At 42.9% G+C, this 27,022-nt stretch overlaps 1 protein-coding gene across 1 annotated transcript in view; it reads right to left on the bottom strand.

The window, feature by feature from the left end:
• Positions 1-357: 357 nt before the first annotated feature.
• The window catches only part of LOC142839580 (uncharacterized), a 71,548-nt gene continuing 44,883 nt past the window's right edge, over positions 358-27,022 (bottom strand). The window contains exon 4 of the mRNA XM_075955797.1: positions 358-464. The gene's annotated coding sequence lies outside the window, so the exon portion shown is untranslated. The remainder of the gene's footprint in view (positions 465-27,022) is intronic.

The following is a 27,022-nucleotide window of genomic DNA, read 5'->3' as shown; positions in this document are numbered from 1 at the left end:
GATGAAGTTCCACAGTTTGGGTCTGATGGTTGTAACCAGAGCTCAGCCTGAAGCCTGTTCCTCCAGCTTCTAGGCTTATATGAGCTACTTAATAACCCCCCTCAGTCTCAGCTAGTTAGCATGGGTTTTATTGCTGAAACCAAGAACCTGACCCCGTTTTGTAGATTACAATATCAGTCAGGGTTTTCTCTAGTTCTATTAAGTGTATGGATACCTCTGTTATCTGATTTATTTCCTTTAAATGTTTTTTTTTAAAACTCCTGGCGGTCAAGGAGTAAGATTTCCACATATTTATCTCCTTCGATCTTGATTACACAACTTCTCTCTGGTACCAAAGTCCCCAAATTCTGGGTAGCTGCCGTTCCCGGACAATTCCTGTAAATAGTTAGAATCATAAAAGCCACACGGAGACTTCGTGGTGCAGGTAGTTTGACTGTCCTCCCACAGATTGTTTTATGGCTGTGCTGTAAAAAAGGAAGAGAGTGAGGAGGAGAGAGGACTCACCCATTAAACCCACACCTACCTTGTATCCAGCTGATTGATTGCCCAGGTCCTGGTATCTGCCTGTGCAGGATGAGAAAATGAGACTTCTCCCCCTTTCTCCTCTTACTTGACCCAAGCTTGTAGGCTTGTCCAACACAAGCTGATCTGTACACGGTACTCAGGATGTTGAGGAATTCATTCTGTTCCCTATTCTGCCATGAGTGGGAACCATAAAGACCCTCTTGCATTACACAGATCTTTTCCTCATAAAAACCGAGGAACCACAAAAGAGCGATGACCACACTGAGCAAAGACAAAAGGCCAGTGACAAGATATTTGCAATTCATATCACAGACGGCTGATATTCTGATACAAAAAAGGTCTTAAAAATCAATAAGGTAAATGCCAAATCTACCCCAGAAAGAAATAGGCCAATGGATGGCGAGCCAGTTTATGAAAGGAAATAGAAGAGATACGCGAAGACAGACAGCTCTTCAACATATGCAAAGGAAAAAGATGTGGTTTTCAAACACTATGCTGACATTCCATTTTTAACCTCTTAGAATGCTACAGACCAAAATGTAGGCCAAACCATGGTGCTGGCAAGAGCTGGGGAGATTGGTATACTTACTGGGAAAAGTATAAATTGGAACTCGTAGAAGGCAAGTTACAATTACACAGACTCTTAACTGGCATTCCAGCTCTGGGAACTTAGTCTACAGATGGACTTTCACATACGCGAATCGGATTATGGACAATGGCACTATGTGTGTGAGAGCAAAATAAATACTCGCACATCATCTGACAGTAAGGAGAAAGGACACTATATCTGACCGAACAGCTAAGCGGCCTTCACCCCGGCCCTCTGGGTACCAAGCCTGTCTTCTGAGAGGATGATCCTTATTAGGACAGGAAGGAGATTCATACAGAGTGCTGGAGATTGAAGAGGGCATGCAGAGCTGCTAAAAGTCAACATACACACACGCACACATGCACACACGCACACGCACACACATGACGTTGAGATGCAAAATGAAATGCTTTGCTTAGAACAAGGCTTTTTGTGGCCCAGCAAGATAGCTCCGGGGTAAGAACTCAGGTTGCCATCCCCAGGACCCAAAAGGTGGGAGAAAAGGAGCCATTTCATTTCTACCAGGTGTCCATGCAGCTCTCCCCTCCACTGTGACCCCCTCCTACACCCCTTGCACGCACACCAAGATGGAATAAATGTAATGTGCCATTCAGTCATTCAGGTTCCCTTAGGCTCCACTTCTCACTAAAGAGGCGCAGGCAAAGGATCCTCCAGACCCATTCATACTGTCGTGCCGTGGGGACATGAGTGGAGGAAGAGCTGCTATTGATGACAACCCCCAAGGTGGTAGAGAAAAAAAGGCTAAACCAGCTTACACTGGCACATGTAGGAACCCCTGTTGGGATCAGGGATTTCAGACACGGCTCTGGTGTCCTCCCCACAAGAATTCCAGTCAACTATTGTCTGGGCAGCAAGTTCCCCAGGAAGCACTCCTCATCATTCTGTTCTGTGTGAGTAGAGCCCCTTGAAGGGAGACTAATTCAGATGCTGCCTACTGGAAACCAGAGAGTGTCAGCCCTGCAGGAAAAGGTGTCCTCATTCAAAGGTGAGAAGGAAACAGCGTGGATCTTTACAAAAGTACTTGGATCCACGGGGCCAAGCCAGGGGCAACTGGCAGACAACACACAAAAAGATCCTTGCCACAAAGCTGGTGAAAACCAGGATCAAAATTAATCTCTGTGAATTCGAGGACCTAAAGAAAATCATCTGTCTAACAGACACTCGAAGCAGAGATGAAAAGTTTCAAGGGGAAAAAAAAAAGTCAGAGCAACTGAAGATGAAAGATGAGTCTGCATTTCTTTCCCTCTGGGGCCGTGTCGCCTACAATAAAGCCTCAGATGCCTACTGTGGCGAGTGTGTTAAAGTAACCACACCCATGTAACCAGCCCTCAGACAGAGATATGGGACAATACCCACACCCAAGAGAGTTCCTGCATGCTCCTTCACAGTCAAAAGTCTTTTGGTTGAAGTAAGCATTTGTTGCTGTTGGAAATATAGAGAGGAGTTTTTATTTTATGTTTTTAGGTTAGCATGCAGCGGAGGGGGCTCCTTATAGCATCCTCAACTCTCGTCTTGACAATTTGTTCTATTTGTTCCCCTCCCCCATTGCCTTCTTCTGTGCTCTTCTCTGGCTGGTTCCCTTTCTTCCCAACTTCTGCTTTCTTATGATTCTCTTATTTCATTGCTGTTTCTCTCCTCCCTTAAGACCTCTTCTTCCCTTCTCATGATTTCCTTTCAAATTTAGTGACCTACATACGTATATGAAAACACACACAACACACATACATAATATATGCATATTGATTTTAAATCTGAAGTCTGCATATGAAAAAGACTATATATCTGTCTGAATCTGGCTTATTTCGCTTAACACAGAGATTTCAAGTTGCATTCATTTTCTCATAAATGCCATGATTTCATTTTTTAATGACTCCATAAAATTCCATTGTATATATGTAGCATGGTTTCGTCATCCACTTACCTGTTGATGTACAATTAGGCTGCCTCTGTTTCTTGGCTATTTTAAGTAGTGCAGCTACACACACGGATATGTAAATGTCTTTGTGATGTGGTCACTTATAGCTTTGGCCATATGGTAGTTCTATTCTCTGGTTTTGTTTTGTTTGTTTTTGTTTTTCGAGACAGAGTTTCTCTATGTAGTCCTGGCTATCCTGAAACTTGCTCTGTAGACGGACTGGCTTCAAACCTGCACCTGCATCTGCTCCCGAGTGCTGGCATTAAAGTCATCCTCTGCAACTCTATTTTTTGTTTGTGTTTTTAAGGAACTTCTACACAGATTTCCATAATGTCTACATAAGTTTATAGTCCTACCAATAGTATATAAGGCAGTAGTGGCACACATCTTTAATCCTAGCACTTGGGAGGCAGAGGCAGGCAGGTCTCACTTCCCAACTCTTGGAATCATTTCCTGTGTTGTTAGTGCCTGTTCTGGAAACCCTTGCCTGTATCTATATCTTGAAGTGTTTTCTGTCTATTCCCCACAATAATTCCAGACTCTAACTATGACTGAGTGGTTTGGGTCTAGATTCCTAGCTCACTCTTCTCCATGTGGAAATCCAGTTTCCCTAGGAGTATTTGTCAAAGAGACTGTTTCTTCTCTGGTGCATGCTTTTGACAATTTTGTCAACAATAAAGTATGGGCTTGTTTCTGAGCACTCTACTGTAGTCCATTGGTCTACATGTCTGTTTTTGGGCCAGTGCCATGCTGTTTTGGTCCTATAACTCTGCAATGTAATTTGAGATCAGGTATACCTCCAGAATTACTCTTTCTTCTGAAGATTGCTTAAACTGTTTGGGTCCTTTTGTGCTTCCATATGAATTTTAGGATTTCTTTTAACTCCTGTGAAGAATGTCATTGGTTTTTAGGTTATTCAATATATATGTGTATGTGTGTTTAGCCTTGGCACCATTAGCAAGTTCTCAGGCTTAACAGAGTTGCACACATCTGTAATCTGAGCCATATGGATGCTGAAGCAGGACAGACATGAGTTTTGACAACAGCCTGGGTTCAAGGTTGAGGTCATGGAGGAAGGGGTGGGATTGTAGAGTCTAAACTAGGAACAATTCCTCTCATTTTGCCCCTGCCTGGTATTCAACTGTAGCTGTTTCTGAGAGCCTCAGCTCCCTGTGACCTCACTGTAATTTGCATTTCCCTGATGGTTAGAAGTTTGCAGGGTTGCTGTTTCTCAGCCTTTTGGCTAAAACCAAGTGTGAATCATGTTCGTGTTTATCTTTTGTAATGTACAAAGCTTACACTATTTAAATTGGGTTGTCTATCTTTTCCTTTCTGAAACGAAAGTTCTTTAAATATTCCATAGAGGAGTTTTTGCCATGTGTTTGTGTGTGTGTGTGTGTGTTTGTGTGTGTGTGTGTAGTTGATATATTTGATAACTTCTGTAGCCTGTTTAAGAAACCACTGTTTACCTCAGAGGTATGGGGAAATTCCCCCATTGTAAAAATGCTTTATTCGTTTAACTCCCACGATTGGTTCTATAAGTCGGCATGTGGAATAATGCAGGAAATCATGTCGCTGTTTTTTTTTCTAGTTCTATAGCCTGTTGGCTCAGCACTGTTGCCAACTGGACTGCATCCGTACATTGTAATCAAAGGAGTCTCCCTCCACATATGCAGGCCTGTCTCCTGAGGCTGGCTGAGGGAGCCCTTCTCGTGTGTTCACTTCTCCTCGCCTTCCTGCCCTGCAGACTTCTGTCCTGGCTTCTGGCAGAAGTCCTCAGACAGAGAGACTGCCTGACAGGGTGTGGTCCCATTTGCTTTCTTTTGCTGTGCAAAAACACGGGCCAAAAGCAACTTGTTGGAAGGAAAGGATTTATTTTAGCTTACACTTCCAGGTAACAGTCCATCACTGAGGGAAGCCAGGGCGGGAATCTGGAGTGGGAGCCATGGAGGAAGGAGGTCGCTGTTTACTTTTCTTACTGACTCATGCTCAGTGGCCTTACACAACCCAGACAGCTGCCTAGGGATGGTGCTGCATACAGTGGGCTGGGTCCTCTGACATCAACTGAACCATTAAGACAATGTTCCACAGAGATGCCCACAGGCCAGTCTGATGGAGGCAACTCCTCAGTTGAGATTCCCTCTTCCCAGAGGACTCTAGGTGGTGTCAAGAGTAAAAACTAATCAGCATAGACGGTGGGGTTAGGGAAGGTGGAACAGAGTGGGGAGAGAGATGGAGAAGGGGGGAAGGAAGAAAGAGAGAGAGACAGAGACAGAGGATTGAGACATTACTCCTCCTACCTTCTCCAGACCTTAGGCCCTTACCTGTGTAGATCCTTACCTGCATAGACCCTTACCTGCATAGACCCTTACCTGAACAGACCCTTACCTGCACAGACCCTTACCTGTAGCAGGCTCCAGCTGAAGGAAAACAGACTCCTTAAACACCAGAGGACGCAACCCACACACTGAGACAATGGGGATGTTCTATCGGGAACTCACCAAGGCCAGCTGGCCTGGGTCTGAAAAAGCCTGGGATAAAACTCGCTGAACATAGCAGACAATGAGGTCTACTGAGAACTCAAGAACAATGGCACTGGGTTTTGATCCTACTGCACGTACTGGCTTTGTGGGAGCCTAGGCAGTTTGGATGCTCACCTTACTAGACCTGGATGGAGGTTGGTGGTCCTTGGACTTCCCACAGGGCAGGGAACCCTGATTGCCCTTCGGGCTGATGAGGAAGGGGGACTTGATTGGGGGAGGCGGAGGGAAATGGGAGGTGGTGGCGGGGAGGAGGCAGAAATCTTAAATAAATAAATAGATAAATAAAAATTAAAATTAAAAAAAAAGCACCAGAGGACGGCTATGTTAGTGGTATCAAACCAACCAAAGGATTTTTATTCCTCCAAGAGCCAGAAATGTGATGGCAGTACTTGAATTCTCATCCAGAGGGGACGGCAAAGACTTCTTCTTCCACTGACCAGCTTTAAAGGGACTGCTGGAGAGGAAAATAAAGTTGCCTCTCTGATTGCAAGACACAAGTCCTGCTCATTCAAAGAGCCAGTTCCACAGAAGAATTCAGGAAGAGTAAATGCAAAGATTTAGGTTTTAGTGCATGAATTTCCCATTCTGACCACTGCTTCTCATTAATGATCAGGAAGCACTAGTCATCACATAGATAGAGGATAGAGGTTGGCGATACACTTAGAGATGAAAGATAAGGATGCGAGCAGCATGTGTGGCTTCCGTCAACTCCTCATTCTTAAAGAAAGCTGTTTATGATGAGAGAGTGCATGACGTGTTTACTATCAAGAATAAACAAGTGAAAATCAAAGCCAGTGGCTACTACTCGCCTGGCTCATGCTCGTAAGAGGTGACTTCATTATAGTCCCGCATCCATTGTGCCAGCCACTAGTCCACAGCTCAGAAGCAGAGTTGCTCCTTTCTCCATTCCCCTGTCAATGAAGACGTCTTTTAAACATTCTACAACTATTGAAGTCAATCAAGCAAAGTTTGCGGTGCCATTTTCAGTTCCCAAGATGTTTTTCACTGTGCTGGAGACTGAACAACACAACACAGCTTACAGCTTATTTCTTCAGATCGCATGCAGACAAGAATTTTATTTTCTTAAATCCTGATTCTTCTCCTTTATAAACCCAAGTACAAAAAAAAAAAAAGGCTTTGTTAAACATCAGCTCTTCAGACTAGAGACAGCACACCAAAACTGTGAACTTAGTCTTTGCTTTAGTGTGGACATAGCGAGCTTGGGAAGATATGGCAGGAAGCATGGAGAGGTGACTTTTCATCTTCCTGGGTACCTGGCCATATTCAGGCATTTTATTTGGAAATGTGTTTGTTACACTGCATATAAAACACCAGCTTTGGGGCAGACTGTGGGGCTACTGGCAGTGGCACCAGGGTTTGTCCCTGCTGCTTATACTGGCTTTTTGGAACCCATACCTTGCTCAGCCTGGATATAGTGGGGAGGGCCTTGGTCCTTCATCAGAGCAATGAGCATTGCCTTCTCTGAGGAGTGAATGGGGTGGAGGGGGGAAAGGTGGAGGGAATGGGAGGAGGGGAGGGAGTGGGAACTGGGATTGTTATGTAAAACGAAAAAAGGCAGTTTGTTTGAAAAAAAAGAAAACAGAAAGATTTAAAAAGAAAAAGAAAACAAGCAAACAAACAAAAAAGCATCAGCGGGGCTGGAGAGATGGCTCAGTGGTTAAGAGCACTGCCTGCTCTTTGGGTTCTGAGTTCAATTCCCAGCAACCACATGGTGGCTCACAACCATCTGTAATGAGGTCTGGTGCTTCTTCTGGCCTGCAGGCATACACACAGACAGAATATTGTATACATAATAAATAAATAAATTTAAAAAAAATTTAAAAAAAAAACAAAAAAGCATCAGCTTTAAGCCAGGCGTAGAGGTACAGGCCTTTAATCCCACCCAGCACTTGAAAGACAGAGGCAGGTGGATCTCTTTGAGTTTGAGGCCAACCCGGTCTACATAGTGAGTTCCAGGACAGCCAGGGCTATATAGTGAAACTCTATCTTGAAATAAAAACAAAAATCAAACCAAACCAAGCAAGCAAGCAACCCCAAAGCTGTGAAAGCTGAATCCCCTAACTATCATTTACGACTGATTATAACTTTGAAAAGAGCCACTGGAGAGGATTTTCCAGAAGTTTTCCCAGTTATCCTTGCTGGCCTGGACTCAGTATGTAGGCCAGGCTGATCACAAACTCAGAGAGCTATCTGGCTTGGCTTCCTGAGTGTAGTGTAGTGTGCCCACTACACCTGACTAGGGAGTACAGTTCTTACATGCTATTTCTATGCATATCGAGTTTCCCAAAACTCCATGGTTCATATCACAGACAGGGGCACATTTTCTAAACTATTAAGCATCCCTCCAAATAAATAAGAAAACTGAAGCCTTTGAGATGGCTCAGCAGGTAAAGACACCTGCTGTGCAAGGCTGGCAACCTCACATGGATGGGGGAGGAGAGCATCAGTTACACCATGTTTCCCTCTGACCTCCACATAAGCACCATGGCACAGGAGCACACGTGTAGGCGGAGGCCACTTGTTCGTTTCCCAGCAGCCCAGACACAAAATAATCACACAAAAACTAAATTAAAACACTGCTTAGTCTATTAGCTCAGGCTTCTTATTAACTAATTCTTATGTCTTAAATTAACCGATTCCTATTATTTTGTATGTTACCACAAGGCTCGTGGTTTACCGATAAGGTTCCAGGGTTTCTGACTCCACCTTTTCTCCTCTATCTCTGCTTGAAACTCCTACCTTTCTCTATTCTGCCCTGTCATAGGCCTAAGCAGCTTCTTTATTAACCAATAGTAATAAAACATATTCACAGCATACAAAGGGGGGATCCACATCACCTCCCCTTTTCTGTCTAAATGAAAATGGTGGTTGCTCATTCATTTCCTGGCTGTTCATACCTGAAATAATCACACAGAAACTGTGAACTAATTACTCACTGAAACACTGCTTGGCCTATTAGCTTAGGTTTCTTACTAACTAACTCTTACATCTTAAATGAACCCATTTCTATTATTCTGTGTATCAACACAAGATTGTGGCTTATTGGGTAAAGTTCCGAGGTCTTTCTCCTTTGGCAATTACATGGCGTCCTCTCTACTATGCCTACTTTTTCCTTTATGTTTGCTTGGAATTCCCACCTTGCTCTGTTCTGTAACTCCAGCACTTGCGGAGTAGAAACAGGAAGATTTCAAGGACAAGGCAGGTATGAGCTACATAGCAAGACCGCCCCCCAACACCCCCATACACACAGAGATGGAGAGAGAGAGCTGACACTTTAAATAAGAATGCATTATTACTTCTAGCGATACGTTGGAGAGATCCAAAGACTGATGGCATTGAACTTGGCAAGGCTGCAGGAAGAGGGCTTCATATCCTGCCGGTGCTAGTGTGAACTGGTACAGCGCCTTGAAAGGATAATGGGAAAAACACTAAAATGACAGACAGGTCTGGGGGTGAAGCTCAGTGGTAAAGCATTCGCCTTGCATGGGTAAAGCCCTGAGTTCAAGTGCTAGCAAATCATAATAGGGTATACAGGTTTGTTTAAATGTATGCTAAAAAATGATATTTTATGTAAATTATACCTTGATTTTTAAAAGCTAGAAAGTTAATGCCAGTGTCCTTGAAGTAAATGCCATATTGACTTTAAAGAGACTGAGTTTGACCTACTAGTATTACACTGTGTAATGAATGTCAAGATACAGTAAATTAAGAGCTGACGGTGCAGATCTGGATATAGTGGCACATATCCACGATCCCCAAGGCAAAAAGACCATGAGTTCAAAGGTAGCCTGAGTCACCCAGCAAATTCCAGGTCAGCTTGCTTTTATAGTGACATCCTGTCACAAAACTACTAACTCAATAAACAAATAAATGAAAACTTGAGGGTGCAGAATGGTATATAACTTATGTTCCTTTTAAGAAAAAACAAGTGCTGTCAAATACTTAGTTGTATATGCAAGTCCACATACATGTATGATGTGTAGAACTATGCATATATGCTCTTTGGGGAGGAAGCCTAGAAGATGAGTGGTTGAGGGATGGACTTTCCCTGTATATGTTTTTATTCTATTTGGAATTTTTATTATGGTATTTGTAGGGCCCATGGGTCTACCCCTGCTCCTGGGGTTCATCTTGAGGACAGTTTACTCCATCTTGGATGTGGCAATTTCCCACCTGCCTGGAGGGAATTCCTTGTGCAGCAGCTAGGTTTTCCCTAAATTTGAATAAATGGCATTCAGCTGATCTCCTTTCGAATGACCCAGTTCTCTTGTGTGTTCTTTCAATCTCCAGGCCCTTACCGGCTCGTGTACAGTACAGTGGCACACTGTACTGAGAGGGTAACACAGAATCAGGTATTACAGGTATGCATTATTTTTCAAATATAATAAAACTTTAAACTTGGGGAGAGGCTAGGTATGGTGGTGTAAACCTTTAATCCCAGCACTCAGGAAGCAGAGACATGCAGATCTCTGTGAGTTTGAGGCCAGCCTGGTCTACATAACAAGTTCCAGACCAGCCAAGGCTACATGGCAAGACCCCATTTCAGCAAAACATGCAAATGTCTTAGACAGGAATTTCAAATACATGCACCCTTGGCACAAGAAAACAAACTCCACTTCTAGACATTCATTTCAGATATACACTCAAGCCTGGGGTGTAACTAAGTGGTAGAGCATTTGCCTAGTGTGCAGGAGGCCTGAGGTTTCACCTCAGCACAGAAAGGAAAATAAATAAAAAAGATAACACACCCAAAGTCAGGTTGGCTTATGTACATGTTTATGAGAGCATTGTTTATAATGGCCAAAGTTTGGAGCCAATCAAATACATACAGTAGGATGTTGTCGAAACCATGTATTATGAAACTGTGACATCCTTAGAGGCTGTCAAAAGGAAAGAGGAAGCTCTGCAGGCATGGAGATGGAAGCAAACCTGTGCCTCCTTCAGTGGACCAGGGGAAATGGCTCAATAGGAAAACCACTTGCAATGCAAGTGAGGACCAAACTTTGGTACCCCTGAACCCAGGTAAAAGCTGAGCAGGTGTGGCAGCCACCTAGAATCTAAGAATCAAGAGGCAGACACAGGGGATGCTTCAGAACTAAAAGTGTTGAGCAAGTGAAGAAGACAGTCCACATTAACTTCCTGTTTCCACATACACATGTATGTGTGTGCACATGTGTGCACACACACACATGAGAACACACATGCATACACACAAACAAATGACAGAGAGAGAGAAAGAGATCATCAATGAAGAGTAAGGTGCCCCGTTGATGAGGTAAGGGGGAAGGTAACATTTACTCAGATTTGATTGAGTATGAAAACTAATTCTGGAAGAATGCATCAAGAGATAAAAATGAGCAGGGCAGGGTGGCACACACCTCTAATCCCAGCACTTGGAAGGAGGAGGCAGGAAAACTTTTGAGAGTTCAAGGCCAGTGTGGTCAACAAAGTTGTAGAACGTGAATAAAGTAGTCCCACACTAGCTCAGAATTTAGTATAATGAAGTTTTTTTTTAATTTGGTGGGGACTCACAAAGAGACCCTATGCCTTAGTTGCTTGTTTATCACAGTGATAGAACACTGTGACAGAGGCAATTTAGAAAAAGCATTTAATTCAGAAAGCATTTAATTTGGGGTTCATGATTCCAGCGGGTTCTAGACCATCGTGTTAGGGAACATGGCGGCAGGCATGGCAGCAGGCAGGCAGGCATGGCATTGGTGCAGGATTCACATCTCAATCCACAACCATGAGGCAGAGGGTGGGGGTTGGGGTGGAAAGAGAGTGTCAGGGACCAGCCTTGGCATAAATCATTTCTCATATCAGAGTGGAGGTGTGGGAATTAGTGAAGCACAATTCACACGACAGTATAGGAGGAGTTTCAGTGATCCTTCATAAAATCCTGAATTCACATCACCCCCCATTTATTCTCCAAACATCTTTTATATCAAACGTAGACTGAGGGGGAGTTCATGAGCATTCTGTTTCCTAGGTGTGTGTGGGATGGGATGATTTAGGTCACGTCAATACCTGTGCCCATTTTGTTACGTCCTGCCCATGCCCATTTTGTCATGTACTGAAAAAATCTCTTCCGCGGGTGATCTCCTAACTTACAATAGAAGGAGCAGAATGACATTAGAATATCCTCATCACTGTTTAGCATGGCGCCAGGTTGTTTTACTATCAAAAGCCAGGAGACCATCTTCTGTGTGGCAGGTGTCAATTGCATTGCGTCTTATAGGTCGCTCAGAATTCTCTGACCACCAGACAATGTAGGAATATGGGCCTGCATAATTCAGCCCCTATGAGAGAGAGAAAGAACACTAACTGGAAATGGCAGGGCTTATGAAACCTCAAAACCCATTCCCCACGACAGTGACATGCCTCCTCCAACAAGGCCACAAACCTTCCCAAATAGTTCCACCAACTGGGTATTAAGTATTCAAATATTTGAGGCTATGGGAGCTGTTCTCATTCACACCACCGCACCGGGCTCAATAAAATAAAACCTTGGTGCTGGCTAGTTTTTATGTCAACTTGACCCAAGCTGGAATCATCTGAGATGAGAAAGCCTCAAACAAGATGTTTCCACAAGATGCAGCTGTAGGCAGGTCTGGAGAGCATTTTCTTAATTAGTGACTAGTGAGGGGTCCAGCCCATTGTGGTCCTGGGTTCCGTAAGAAAGCAGGTTGCCACAAACCAGCAAGTAGTCCCCCTCATGGCCTCTGCATCTGCTCCTTCCCTCAGGCTCCTCCCATTTGAGTTCCTGCCATGACTTCCTTTGCTGATGCACAGTGTGGAAGTGTAATCAGAATAAACCCTTTCTTCCCCAAGTTTCTTTTGGTCACTGTCCTGGCTACTTTTATGTCAACTTGACTCAAGCTAGAGTCATCTGAAAAGAGGGAACCTCAACTGAGAAAATGCCTTCTTAAGACCTGGCTGTAGGATACTTCTCAATCAATGATTGATGGGCGAGGGCCAGCCCATGGTGGAAGGTACCATCCCTGGGCTGGTGATGCTGGGTTCTATAAGAAAGCATGCTGAAGCCAGGTGGTGATGGCTCATGCCTTATCACAGCACTTGGGAGGCAGAGGCAGGCAATTCTCTGTGAGTTTGATGCCAGCCTGATCTACAGAGTTCCAGGACAGCTCCAAAGCTACATAGAGAAACCTTGTCTTGGAAAATAAATTAAAAAAGCAGACTGAGGAAGCCATGAGGAGCAAGCCAGTAAGTCGCTCCCCTCCATAGCCTCTGCATTAGTTCCTGCTTCCAGGCTCTGGTCCTGTTTGAGTTTCTCCCCTGACTTCCTTTAGTGATGGACCATATCTTAGGGCTTCTGTTGCTGTGAAGAGACATCATGACCACAGCAGTTCTTATAAATGAAAACATTTAGTTGGGGTTTAGTCCATTGCCATCATGGCGGGAAGCATGGGACACATAGGCAGAGGCACTGAAGAGGTAGCTGAGAGTCCTACATCTGATTTGGCAGATGGCAGGAAGAGATGGCCACACTTGACCATCTGAGACCTCAAAGCCTGCCCCAGTGACACACTTCTTCCAATAATGCCACACCTACTCCAACAAGGCAACACCCCGTAATAGTACCCCTCCCTATGAGCCTATGGGGGCCATTTTCATTCAAACCACCACAGACCACAAATGGAAGAGGAAGTTGAACAGACCCTTTCTTCCTCAACTTGCTTTGGGTCACGGTGTTTCCTCATAGCAATAGTGACCCTAAACAGGACAAGGTCACGGTGTTTCTTCACAGCAACAGAGCTCTACAGGAGACAAACCCCTTGGGGGAGAGGAACTGGATATACAGAGATGGAAATAAGAAGGAGACTTTGTCCCTTTGACTTTACAGGCCTGTGAACTATTATCATTAACAATAAAACTCTGTCCTGCTGTAGCTCCACCACCGTACTGTAGGCAGAGGGGTTTGCAGCATGAATTCTAATTGTTCTTAATAATAAAACCCTGGAATCAGATATTAGGGGGTGAAAGTTGAGCGATCAGAGAAGCAGAGTGTCAGCCACTAGAGAGTTCTTACTTCTACCAATGCTCAGACTGGGATTAAAGGTGTGTGATCCCAAGTACTGGAATCACCTTTGTGTGAGCTCTGCTTCTCTTTCAATCAATGGCCTTGAACTCACAGAGCCCCGTCTGCCTCTGTCTCCTCAGTGCTGGGATTAAAGTTGTGTGCCACCACTGCCTGGCCTCTATGGTTAACTAGTGACTCTAATTTTCAGTCAAGCTTTATTTGTCAGATCACAAATAAATATCACTATTGTTGCTTGTGGAGATAACTTAATTAGTAGCACAGTCAATGTGTCCTCCCTTCAGTGGCAGAGACAAAAATTGTCACATGTTTCCCACTGTGTCTAAAAAACAAACTGGAATTGAGGCTGGAGAGCGGTTCAGCAGCTGAGAGCACTGGCCACTCTCCTAAAGGACTCAGGTTCAATTCCCAGCTCCCATAACTCCAGTTCCAGGAATCTGATACCTCTTCTGACCTCCAAGGCATTGCACACAGGCAAAACACACGTGCATAGAACAAACGAAATAATAAACAAACTGGGTCGTTTCTGGAGATTGCTCCAGGTGGATAAACTGGTTAGCTACCAGCTTTATCATCACAAAAGATTTCTTACAATTTGACAAGGCTGGAGCACCTAAGGTAGAGAGTGACAAAAAGCCATTGAAGGGAGTGGTTGGAGACTTAGCTCAGTGGTAGAGTGTTTGATCAGCAAGCAAAAGGTCCTGGGTTCAGTCCTCAGCTCCAAGGGGGTGTGGGTAGGGGTGGCCAAGGGGAGAGCTGGCAGGATTGACTTGGGAACCTCTCTGCTGAGAAAAATTTCTCCACAATGCTCTTCAAGACTCAAATGGCCCTCAGCCAGGCACAGAGAGTGTGGTCACAGCAGCTGGGTCAGTTTGCTGTGTCTGTTTCCCACAAGGGTGCTGTTTGAGCAAAGAACTGGCCAGAGAAACTTGAGAATCACACTCTCACATCACTTCAGAATGAGAGGTTTGTGTAGAGCAATAATTTATCAGGCTTTCTGGATGTGGCCAACATCATCTGATTTCATGGTGTTGAGAAACAATTTGAAAAAGGAACCAAGTTTGCAAGTCCAGTCCTGAAGACACTGCCCCGTGCATATGGCCCCCGTGTATATGGCCCCTGTGCATATGGCCCCCGTGCATATGGCCCCCGTGCATATGGCCCCCGTGCATATGACCCCCGTGTATATGGCCCCCGTGCATATGGCCCCCGTGCATATCGCCATTGCAAAGACTGGGCTGCGTTAGACATCTGCAGAAAGAGAGCAGACTTAAGGTCTTCGGTGATGAGTGGCCATTATTATTTAGTGAGGGGTACTAAAATTTCTGGCCATTAGTTCTAAATGCATTTGTTCCCTACGTGGTTTCCATATTAGCTTTTGAAATATTCAGGGTCTGAGAATTTTCTTGTATACGTTAGAACTCTTTTGGTCACATGCAAGCAAGTACATGACCCAAACAGAGGCTTAAGCAAAACATGAGTTTTCTGGGTTATGTAACAAACAAAAGCCCAGGGCTTCCTCTCCTGCCTCTCCTTCTCAGCTTTGGTCATAGACTTGTTCCCATGTAAACTATCAATATTACAGCAGCGATCACCAACCTGGCTCACATCCCCTCCGGGGGAAAAAAAAATCTATCAGGACATAGAGTGTCTGGTGCAAGATTCCATCCAGTACTCGTCACCAGCTCCAAACAACTCTTCAGCAGTCAGAGGAATTGCTCCCAGCAGACGCTCTGTGCCCAAGCCAGCAGTGAAGCCCCAGCATCGGCCACACCAGGGAAGCAAGGGTTCCCACGGAAGTGGAGGCTTCGTGGAGGGCAGTGAGAACAGCTGTCCGTGGGCAGCTGGAGCTTGGGATAATCGATGTGCGATGGAAATCTAGAAGGAGTGAGGGTTTGCCAAAGCAAGCAAGGGCCACCGAAAGAAAGCGGGACGGATACAAGAGAGAATTATCCCAATCACTCATGTTAATATTTTAAAGAAGTCGACGTTTCTGGACTTGACATGTAATTTCAAAAAGAAAGAATAATTGTTTTATTCTTCAGAACTTGAAAAAACATCTCCATAAAATGAGCTTTGAGAAGAAAATTTTATCCTGAGAGTCACTGGGAATATGATTAGTCTTCTAAAAGCATGTCAGACATAAAAGACATGCTGGGAACCAGCTACTGTCAGTTCTAGATGGAACGTCTGGCTTGAAAAGGGTTTATTCTCCATGTAAGGCTCTCCGCGATAATATGTAAATCGGAGGTGATTCGTACAACTCAGAGCAAGAGTAAGAAGTTTGGGTGAGGAGTGGCTTTTAAAAATAGTTTGATTGTTAATCTCTATAGTCATCAAGTCTCTGGTGGCAGGAAATTTAGTTCAATCATTTTTCTAAGTCACTGTAGAGAATAAGTAATTATCAAAGGGAAAAAACATTTCTGAATCTGTCTTGGCTCACACGTTGGCATGAGGCGGGGAATCTGGCGTGTGCGATTTCTCCTGAGCCCCTCTGGCAGGCACTATCCGTAGCCTATCCAATAGCTCTTTCCCCCATCTTTCTTGATTAAAACAACAATAAACAAAAAACGTTAAATATGTAAATAAAAGTCCCATTTGCTCCGGAATTGCAAACTGAGAGCTCAGCTGCACGCTCTCAAGTAAACCAGGGTGCTCCGTTTTCTCTCTGTCCCTAAAAAGGGACATGCGATGAAGTTGCCCAGGAATTCTACAAAAAGCCTCCATTTTTTCTTTCTACTTAAGGAGACTTAAAACGAAGAGAAAGCCCCTTTGCTGGCTTTCTTTCCTTTGCCTTGCTCCCTGAAGCGATATTTTGAGCGCCATCGCCACCTTGTGGCCACAACAGGAAAGCCACTAGACGAGCCAGCCACCCCCGCCAGAGCTTCTAGACATCTTAAATGGCACATTATGGGTGGGGCCGAACCACCTTTAACTGCACATCTTGTTACTTCCAACCCAAACAGTCCCGAAGTGACGTCTTCTCATTTTTTTTTATTTGAGGTTGACATTAAAAAAATCACACAGCTAAGGTTTGAGGTGATATACTTACTTGCCTTGTAAAAGCTAAGACAAAGGATCAACTCATTCTGCAAGAACATTTCTTTGGGGGATTTTTCCTGACAATTCCATAGATGTAAATAATGTGTTTGATCTCGTTGTCTTCTCTTGTCCCTCCCCTCCCTCAATGAAGACTTTCTTCTTAACTAGGGCCCCTTGGCTTTGATGTGTATCCCACGGAGTTTAACTAAGGTTGCTTGAATGAGCATAGAGCACAGGCGATTTACCAGTGGGTACTCCATAGAAGAAAACATCTCTCTTTGGCTATAAACTACAAATAGCTCTTCAAGGAGGGATGGGTCGGATAGGCCCCTCCCCTCCCCGTGTTGGAATGTTGACAGACCTAATTTTGCCGGCAGGTCTTTTGCAGGGTACTGATGTCAGCAGTTCGTGAGTACAATGGCTTTGTGGAATCCAGAAGACTGGCTTATATTCTTCCCATGTTTTGATGTTCTCTGCGCCTTAGAAGTGACAGAGTCTTGTTTAGGGCTATTTATTACTCTGACCAGTTATGAGTCTCGGAAGTCACCGTCACCCACTGCAAGAATAAGCTTCTCTCACCAAGGACACCTTGGCACTGCTCTAGGACATAATGTAAATATTTAAAAGGCAGACAGATGGGGACAACAGGTCCATTTAGAAATCAACAGTGATAGCTACGTTGCCCTGCTAAGGGATAATGTCCCCAGCCTTGATCTATTGATCAGTTTTATACCGGGAATGAAATCCCTCCAAAATACAAGCAAAAAGTATCTGGTTACCGTCAAAACAGCCACACCACTACTATAACATTGGGCACGTTGTGCCTGGAAAGTTGTAGCATGCAGGCTCTACAGCTAGGTAAGACCATTTAAGATTTTTCTTCCCCGAACAAATAATTCAATAATAAAAAAAAAATGAGTACAGACCTAAACAGAGAACTCTCAACAGAGGAATCTAAAATGGCTGAAAGACACTTAAGGAAATGTTTAACATCCTTAGTCATCAGAGAAATGCAAATCAAAACAACTCTGAGATTCCATCTTACACCTGTAAGAATGGCCAAGATAAAAAACACTGATGACAACTTATGCTGGAGAGGATGTGGGGTAAAGGGAACACTTCTGCATTGCTGGTGGGAGTACAAGCTGGTACAGCTGCTTTGGATATCAGTGTGGCAATTTCTCAGAAAATTAGGAAACAACCTTCCTCAAGACCCAGTAATACCACTTTTGGGTATATAGCCAAAGGATGTTCAACCGTGCCACAAAGACATGTGCTTAACTATGTTCATAGTAGCTTTGTTTGTCATAGCCAGATCCTGAAAACAACCTAAATGCCCCTCAACTGAAGAATGGATAAGGAAAATGTTGTATATTTACACAATGGAGTACTACACAGCAGAAAAAAATGACATCTTGAGATTTGCGGGCAAATGGATAGATCTAGAAAAAGTCATACTAAGTGAGGTAACCCAGACCCAGAAAGACAAATATTATATATACTCATTCATAAGTGGCTTTTAGACATAAAACAAAGAAAAACCAGCCTACAATTCACAACCCCAGTGAACCTAGACAACAGAGAGGGCTCTAAGAGTGGCTCACATGGTTCTAATGTACTTGGGAAGTAGAAAAAGACAAGATCTCCTGTCTAAATTGGGAGCTTGGGGGTCATGAGAGAGAGTAGAAGGGGAGGGGAGAAAAAGGGAAGGGATCGAAGAATAATATATAGCTCAATAAAAATAATTTTCTTTTTTTTTTTTTTGGTTTTTCGAGACAGGGTTTCTCTGTGGCTTTGGAGCCTGTCCTGGAACTAGCTCTTGTAGACCAGGCTGGTCTCGAACTCACAGAGATCCTCCTGCCTCTGCCTCCCGAGTGCTGGGATTAAAGGCGTGCGCCACCATCGCCCGGCCTAATTTTCTTTTTTTAAAAAAAGTTTTCTTCCCTAATGTTATGATATACAATGGGCAAGGAAACATCCAGTTACCAAGCTGAATGGATTTTGGATGAAGGCGATGAAAGCATGGGGAAGGGAATGGCAGACTACACGAAGGTTTTATGGAAGAGGAGTCTCGGGATGAGAGTGGTGAGGAGGAAGAGGAAGGTAAAACCATGACTCTAGGGGAGTCTGTGCGTGATGGTCTAGCAGATGGAGAGGCCAAGGAAAGAATATTGGAGAAAACAAACACAAACAAGAAAGACTGGAAGAGATGTTTCCAGATCAAATGAATCCCGCCCCCGCCCTGTGATGTGGCGGCTAGAATTCGATTTGAGCTACAGATACTGCACCTGACATGGAAGACCTTAACGCTCTGATGAAGGCAGACCCTGACAAACAGCGAGCGGGCTGTACAGACAGGATTTTCCAGATCCGATGGAAGCAGAGCAAACCCGACCCACTGGGGAACTGAATGAAGCAAATGACTTATTGAAGCAATGTACCAGGGTGGTAAAGAAGGCCCTCTAGATCCCCTTTCATTTTCTCACCTTTTCATAATAGGCAAAAGGTGGGAATCTTAAGATTCAGGCATTATGCTCACCTGGCAGGATGCACTCAGGCAGTACCCTGGCCAACCCAGGGTCTTATGCCTGTTATGTCACTACTCAGTACATAGTCTGTGCGCATGCGCTAAACCCACCTTTAAAAGCCAAGCTCTCCCCCCCCCCTCCCGTTTCCCCCCTTTCCTTCCACAAGGCCACTCTGCTCTCCCTTGGCTTTCTTCCCTTCCCCCAGTAAAACTTTCTGAGTGAACAAGATTTGCTTGGTGGTCTGCATGGCGTGTCTACCTCTCGCCCGCCAAGGTCCCTCTCGCACCACCATATCATAACACGCAGTTACCCGAATTTTCCCTTTTGGCACAATGAAAGCCAGCTAGCAGGGAGGAAGCTTCCATCTTAGCTTTAGCTTAATCTCTCTCCATTCTACAGGCAGAGAAATATGGTGTTTCTCTCTAGTTCTGGTGGGCAACCAACAGCAGTGTCAAGAGCTGTATTTTTTTTTTTTAATTAGTTTACAAAGCAGTCGATTCTTTCCGGCTTTTTCAACATTCTGAGTCTTGGTTAATCCTCTCCCCGCTCCCTCCCCTCTCCCAGTCTCCTGCCCCTTCCCCAACAGCTGTTTTTCCATTATCCTATTCATTTAAATTTGATCCTAGAGTCTAACATAACAAGTTGGGCCCTTTTTTGTTATTTATCATTTCCTTTGGAATGCCATTAAATATCTTTATTAGTAAGAGAACACTCCCTCACAGCTGACACCTGTCCTTCTGTCTCAACTGTGACAATCAATAAAATCTGAGGGGAGTCTTGAGCCTACAGTGGTAAAGAAGAACATTCACTGAAAAGTAAACTAATTTCTTAAATTTATTTTTAACTTATGTACGAAATCATGATAGTACACATGTACTGTTTGGCACATTTAATGTCCTAAGTAATATTTTAACCAGACTGAACATACTTATTAAATTCTCAGCCTTTCTTTATGGTGAATACTTTCATAAACACTTCTAGCTGTTTGGAATGTGGAGCACATTGTTTGCGAAGAAACACAGGAAGAAAGTGTAACTGTCAGATGGAATTCAGACAGAGGGTCTCTGCGCTCTCCTTCAACTTTAAAAATTAAAAGTCAAAAATCTGTATGTTCACAATTTTTCAAAACCGAAAAGGAGGGCTTTTTTGATTAAGCAAAATTATTTTTATTACCATCTACTTAGATGCTTGATATTGTCCATTTCTCCCTACTCCTCATCCCCCATGCCATACACCCTGAATCCCATCCTCACCTTTGTGGGACAGTGTTCTTAGTTTACTACTTGGCTGGCGACTCTGGCCAAACCCAACATGTTTTTCTTGCTCTGTATCCTCCTTGGCCCCTGTTCTAGAATGTGTTTTCCAAATAGCAACTCTCCTTATAGCTACAGCCTTCTAAGCCCTTATGTTCTGTTTTTGTTTGTTTGTTTTTCTTTTTCTCCTTTGCTTTGCAATCTTAAGCACAATGAATCCTTGTAGGGGTGGGAGGCTTTTAAAATTTCTGCACATCCAAGCTCCATTACAGGAATTCTGATTCAGTGAATCAAGAGTGGGGTATGTTTGGCTGAACAACCTATGATTTTAGCATTTGCATTTTCTTTAAAACCTTCCCTCACCAAGTTTGGTTTGTAATTAGGGGAAAAGAGGGAAATGGATGCTGGTTAGACCACTAACTTCTGTTCAATATTTTTATTGACTGTGGTGGTGGGGCAGCAGGGGTTCGAGTTTGTTTCGCGTGTTTCCCGTGTCCCCCAGAGCGAATGTGAAGACGAGAGGATAACTTGTGAGAGGTGGTTTTCTTCTCACCCCATGTGGGTCCTGGGAATTTAACTCACATTGTCAGGCTCGTCTTTATCCGCGGACCAACCTTACTGCATCTTAGACCCTCCCTCTGCCCTACCTCATCACTTCCTGTTTCCTCTCCATATAGTCCTCCAGACCTCCACAGTGATATTTTAGATATTTTATTTATTTTTTATAAATAAAGCTTTCCTGAAGACCAGAAGGTAAAATGAAGTCACTAGAGACCAGGCAGTGATGTCACACACTTTTAATTCCAGGATTTTGGAGACAGAGGCAGATGGATCTCTGTGAGTTCAAGGTTACCCTGGGCTACACAAGATCAATGCAGAAATAGATCCAGGTGGTGGTGGCCTACACCTTTAATCCCAGTATCAGGGAGTCACACGCCTTTAATCCCAGTACTAGAGCAGAATATAAGGCAAGATGAAACAAGAATTTATTCTCTTTCAGCCTAAGGATTTCTTAAAGGTTAGAGCTCTCTAGTGACTTGGCTGCTTTGCTTTTCTGATCTTTAGGTTGAACCTCAATAAGGTTAACTAGTGGCTATCTCTGCCCTCTGATTCCAAGCAAGCTTTATTTGTTAGAACACAAACAAAATATCATACATTGTCCCTCTTTTGTCTAAATTAAAAAGTGAAGGTTTTAGTTAACATAGTAAGACTATATAAAATATGTATAATAACTACATATAAATATATACAGGTAATAATTATATTAATGATGTCTAGTCCATTTGCATTTGACAAATTCAGAGAAAATCCTCCATTATCTATCCTATCTTGGTGAGTTGAAAGTGTTGTACCTAATTCACTTTCTATCCTAACTTGTATCACCAACCTAAAACTATCGTTTTATTTATTTATTTATTTTAAGATTTATTTATTTACAACATTCTGCCTCGATGTATGCCCACACGCCAGAGGAGGGCGCCAGATCTCAGTACAGATGGTTGTGAGCCACCATGTGGTTGCTGGGAATTGAACTCAGGACCTCTGGAACAGCAGCCAGTGTTCTTAACCTCTGAGCTATCTCTCCAGCCCTAAAACTATCGTTTTATGTCTCTCATCCTTATACACTTTACATCTTTGTTGTCTCTTTTCTGAATTTATTAACAAGGAAAACTATACCTATCTAGTCTTCACCTCCATCAAAGACCTGAGAAGGATATAATATTACCTGAGTAAGTAGGAAGTGCAGGGCAAACTACTTCCAAAACTAAGAAATGACAGAAACAGCTGGCTGCCTGGACAGTACCCAAGGTTTCTCTGTAACATTGGGGCATCCATCTTCAGCCTACAGGCATAGAATATCTGACAAACTTTTCTGAGAAGCAGGAAATTCTGAAGGGCTGTCCCTCCTTGTCTTGGGAAAGTTCAACAGTCACTTTGTGTGTGTGTGTGTGTGTGTGTGTGTGTGTGTGTGTGTCCTGCTTGTCCAATTAGGACAGCATAGTGTTAGCAGTTGAGGCAAGGGCAATTTCTTTCTTGCCTGGTGGCTTACTTTTCAACAAAGAAAGTAAATTCCATATGGAGTTTTTTGATGCCCATAATCTTCTCTGAAGTAGATTGGTGCTTCCTGAAGCAGACATGTCACATTGTCATAAAAAAACCCCTAAAACATCTTAAATGTCATATTCTATAGATCTATTAAGTGTTTGAAGACTTCCTATCTCTCTAAAATAATCTGTTTGACCTTAAAAACATACTTCACATGACTACAAGTTTGATTATGATAGGTGACTAACTACAAACCTGCATTTTTTTAAGCATTCTGAATAATTTGTAATAATAACTTTCAAGGACTAGAAATTTATATTACATTGTTAAATAATCCATATAGGTGCAATAACTTGAACAAGAGTAGAAATACATGTACAATATGTTCTAACTAAAATAACTTTATATTTGTATCAATGTACAAAAGTCTTAGAGTAGAAACATATGTTCAATATAATAAAAATAACCTCAACTTTGTATCAATATATAAAAATCCATACCAATATAAAATATTTAAAACTGGTAGTTGCTTTTTTAGTTTAAAAGTAGATTCGATAATCTACCCCTTTATCCTCACTCCTACAGCTCTCTTTTTTCTTTTCAGAACATTTTTGAATTTTGAATCTAATCTCCTTTGTTCAGCTTTTTTTCTTGGCCATTACCAATAACAACTTGTTACCAACCCCCCTAAATGATGACAAATATCCATAACCCATTGAATGACCAAAAACTGCCCACCCCACCTCTTGGGAATGTGGACGTCATGTTCTTAAAATTACTACTGTCTGGGGGTGATGACATCTTTAGGAATCCTGAAAAAATTGGGGTAATTGTCCAATCCTGAGAGAGGTAGCTGTATCATTTGTTGTCCAGTCTATCTCAAGTCCTGGCTAGAGGGGTCTGTGAGGCTGGACCATCTCAGCTAGCCACCTTGAACTTGTCCTAAGCAGTTTGTAGTCCAAAGCTGATCTTTGGGTGGTTTTGTCAGCTTAGTGCTTTACCACAATGCAGGTGGAATCATTAAAGGACCACAATTTGTTAAGTTCATGCAAAGTACCAAAACTTAACTCCTACTTACCTGATAGAGACTCAAGCGGGAAATCATGTACAGGAAGATAAATGAAGCCTTTTTCTATGATTAGTACTCTATACAACCATTAATATCATGACAATGAAAAGCATTCATTAGTTGCATAAGTTAGTTTAGATTGAATGGTCACATTGGTTGATGAACTGTTTCCTGTTTCCTCTTCTGATCAAGAGATCCCACTTCTTCTGGTTTCTCCTGAAATATTTTTTTTTTTTTTGGTTTTTCGAGACAGGGTTTCTCTGTGGCTTTGGAGCCTGTCCTGGAACTAGCTCTTGTAGACTAGGCTGGCCTCGAACTCCCAGAGATCCGCCTGCCTCTGCCTCCCAAGTGCTGGGATTAAAGGCGTGCGCCACCACCGCCCGGCCTGAAATTTTTGTTTTATCTTCTAAAGCTGTTCTATCATCCAGAGCAGTATGGTTTGTTACAATAGGCATGAGGTCCTTTAATTGCTCTGGGGAGGAGTTCCCCCACTGTGACAGAACGATGGAACCAGATCTGACACGGGGGCCTGTGACAGGTGTTTCCTGACGGGCCAAGAAATCAGGTGCTTAAAAGAAATCTCACACTGGCTCAGAATTGAGAGACAGATTGTTATTTATTTAGGGGGAAAACTTTCAAAACCAGGGTTCTCTGCTTGAATGGCAGATGGAGATGGGATCCAAAAAATCCGATCTAGCCAAGTGGGCACCAGGGGGACGAGAGAGAGAGAGAGAGAGAGAGAGAGAGAGAGAGAGAGAGAGAGAGAGAGAGAGAGATAGGATCAACAGTCTATGAGGCCATGCCCCAGTAGGCAGGTAGTTACTAGCTATAAACCTTCCGGCAGCAGTTCCCCCTTTACATGGGGGCCTGTGAGACGCCCCCCTATGGCAAAGGGTTACCCTGTCTGTCTCTTGTTGATCTGCATTCATTGGTCCAATGCTGACCTTTGCTACACCTTCTGCATATTCCAGAAGGGAGGGGCCTTCTGTTTGGGTTATTCCTACAAGAAACTATGAAAGCCCTGCCTACAATCCCCTTTTAGGTGACCTTGTTTTCCACAATTAAAACAGCTGATATTTTTTGTTTCTCCAAGCCTCTGGAAGTCACCTCTCCTATCCAAGAATCATCATAGGCATGAGATTCAATACTGACTGTATCTCGGATCCATTCCTCTATGGGTGTTGATCTTACCTTTAAAGGACTAATTATCCTTTTGCATTGTGAATTAGAATTTTTAAAAGCCAAATTTTCAATTGTTATTTGCCTAGGTTCTGAATTTGGTATCATCCTATTTACTTCTTAAGTCAATCTTTGTAAAAAAAAAAATCAGTGACTGTATAACTTTAGTAAATGACTAAGTTCTCTTTCCAACTTCTTCATTTCTGTCCCAAGCATTCAAAGCTGTTGCACAGCATAAAGTCAAGGCATGGTCAACATACAGAGACTGTCTTTGTACATCAGCATAATCACCCTCTCCAAGAAGTTGGTCTTGGGAGATTTCAATACCTCTAGCCCTACTTTGTTGTTCAGTGATCCTAGCCTCATCTTCCACCAGGTCCTCCACTGCAATTGAGGCCCAGGCTCCAATACTGCTGTAACCAAGTCTTTCCAGTCTTGTGGGGCAATTCTGTTACTAGTTGACCATGAATTTAACATCTGCTTTACAAAAGGTGAATGCATGCCTTGAGACTAGGCCTTCCTTAGATCTCCTCAAATCTAACATTCCCATTGGAATACAGTCAGCATTAACACAGACTTGGGGATACCTGCCATGTGGCAGTGATTCCTGGAAGATGACTGGATAAATTAATTTTGATTGCTTGATAACCTTGGGCTGTTCCTCTCTAATTTTATAATGTAATGCTGAAGTCGATTCTCCTTTAAATTCATCTGTCTTTCATCTGAATATCTCTTAAGGCTTGTAACTTATCAGTCAAAATGACATTATTTTCTCTAGTAACTTTTTCTAAGGCCTATGTCTTGTCACTCACATCAACCAACTTGAGACTCATTTCAACCAACTTTTTTAGGGATAAAACAAGAATCATCAAACTGATAATGTTTATAATTGACATTACATAAATCTTATCTAAGTTAATTATCCCCTCATTTAATTATTCTATTTTAAACCATCCATTATATAATCATACAGAGACTTAACTCCCTTCTTCATAATACTGTTTTCCATTTGTTAACACAGGAAAAAAACTTTTTTAAAACTAATTCTCCCCTTTCCAGAATTTCCCATTGTCCCACCAAATCTGTTGACAATGACAATAGAGCATGAAACTGGTTGCTGCTGCTTAGCACATCTGGGAAGGTCCAGCCTCTTCAGATGGACTGAACCCCAAACAGCCTTACAAAGGCATGTTTATTGAAAGTTACACAAAGTATTCCCTTATACCAATGTCCCTAATATTAATTTACATGTCTTACTGAAGAAGAGCATCACAAGCCTTCATGACTCTAGTCCATTATTATGTACCATGTGCAATATACAGTAACATACGAGCCCCTTCTGCAAACCGATGGCTGCTTTCCACAAGGATTCTTCAAGGTCAAAGTACTTCTAAAAAACACTTCTTTGTTCTAATATCTACCCCAGACAGTGATTCTACTAAATTCCTACAATGACAGATATTCATGAATTGTAGAAATCTGCTTTCAGAGGGCCATTTTCAAAAATTCATTAGCTTTAAAGAACATAAAATTGTTATGCCCAGATCATGAAGTTCCCCAAAAACTGACTAGGAGACTGAGTCCTGTATGCAAAAACAAAGGGATTTTATTCTTATTGTAGCTTAAACTCTGACTCTTCATGTGTCCAACACATTGCCTCAAACTCAGTTGAGTCTCAGTAATTTACCTGGTTCCAAGAAAGACCACAAACTAAGACCACCTAGGTTCCATCCAGGACCAGACCATCCAAAGAAAATTCCTAACAGTTTAACCATTGTAGATAGGCTCACCTGCCAGCACACACCCATAGCTTTTCACCAGGACACCCCTAGACAAATATCAGCTAACCAGGGATTCTGAACCTTAGAAATCCTTCAACCCAACCTTTGTTATTATAAAAAACCCCACCCCAACTGAGCCGGGGGCTCTCTGAACGTGCCAATGCATTAGAGACATGGAGAGTCAGAGTTCAAACTAGAGTAAGAATAAAGGCTCTTTGTTTTACATACAAAACTTGGTCTCCTAGTTGGTTTTCGGTGGGGGGGGGGCAGTCTCCATGATCTGGGTAAAACAAAAACCTTACAAAATGTCAGTCAACTGAGAACATTCTTAAGCCTTCATGTCGGTTTTTTCAACTCCCATTCCCACTTCTACCCTGGCTACTTGAAGTTACTAACAAAGAACATGAAGCTCAGAAGCCAATGGGGGAGTCAAAAAAAGTTCTGTAGGGAT

The sequence above is a fragment of the Microtus pennsylvanicus genome, chromosome 21 (assembly GCF_037038515.1).
Source record: "Microtus pennsylvanicus isolate mMicPen1 chromosome 21, mMicPen1.hap1, whole genome shotgun sequence".
In the NCBI taxonomy this organism is placed as follows: Eukaryota; Metazoa; Chordata; class Mammalia; order Rodentia; family Cricetidae; genus Microtus; species Microtus pennsylvanicus.
The sequence above is the reverse complement of the archived record's forward strand: the minus strand, read 5'-3'. Positions and strand labels throughout refer to the sequence as shown.